Here is an 830-nt window from a genome sequence, read left to right on the forward strand (position 1 = left end):
CCATAAAAAAGAATGAAATAATGCCATTTGCAGCAACATGAATGGACCTAGAGACAATCGTACTCAGTGAAGTAAGTCAGATATAGAAAGACAAATATCATATGATATTACTTATATGTGGAATCTTAAAAAATTATACAAATTAACTTATTTACAAAACAGACTCACAGACTTTGAAAAAAATTTATGGTTATCAAAGGGGAAAGGTGGGGGGTGAATGTAAATTAGGAGTTTGGGATTAACATATACACACTACTCTCCATAAAATACTCAACAAGGACCTACTGTATAGCACAGAGAACTCTACTCAATATTCTATAATAACCTATATGGGAAAAGAACCTGAAAAAGAATGGATATATGTATATTTATAACTGATTTACTTTGCTGTACACCTGAAACTAACACAATATTGTAAATCAACCATACTCCAATATAAAATAAAAGTTAAATTAAAAAAAAAAACCACAAGGGAAGAAACTTAAAAAAACAGAAAAAAACAAAGTACACACACACAAACACAGGTAACAAAATGGCAGTAAGTACATACCTATCAACAATCAATTTGAATATCAATGGAGTAAATTCTCCATTTGAAAGATATAGGGTAGTTCTATTTTTAGATTTATGAGAAACCTCCATACTCTTTTCCACAGTGGATGCACCAATTTACATTCCCACCAACAATGTACAAGGGTTCCCTTTTCTCCACACCCTTGCCAACATTTCTTATTTGTGTTGTTTTTGATGATAGCCATTCTGACAGGTGTGAAGTGATATCTCATTGTATTTTTTTTTTTTTTTTTTTTTTTGCGGTATGCAGGCCTCTC

The sequence above is a fragment of the Delphinus delphis genome, chromosome X (genome assembly GCF_949987515.2).
Source record: "Delphinus delphis chromosome X, mDelDel1.2, whole genome shotgun sequence".
Classification (NCBI taxonomy): Eukaryota; Metazoa; Chordata; class Mammalia; order Artiodactyla; family Delphinidae; genus Delphinus; species Delphinus delphis.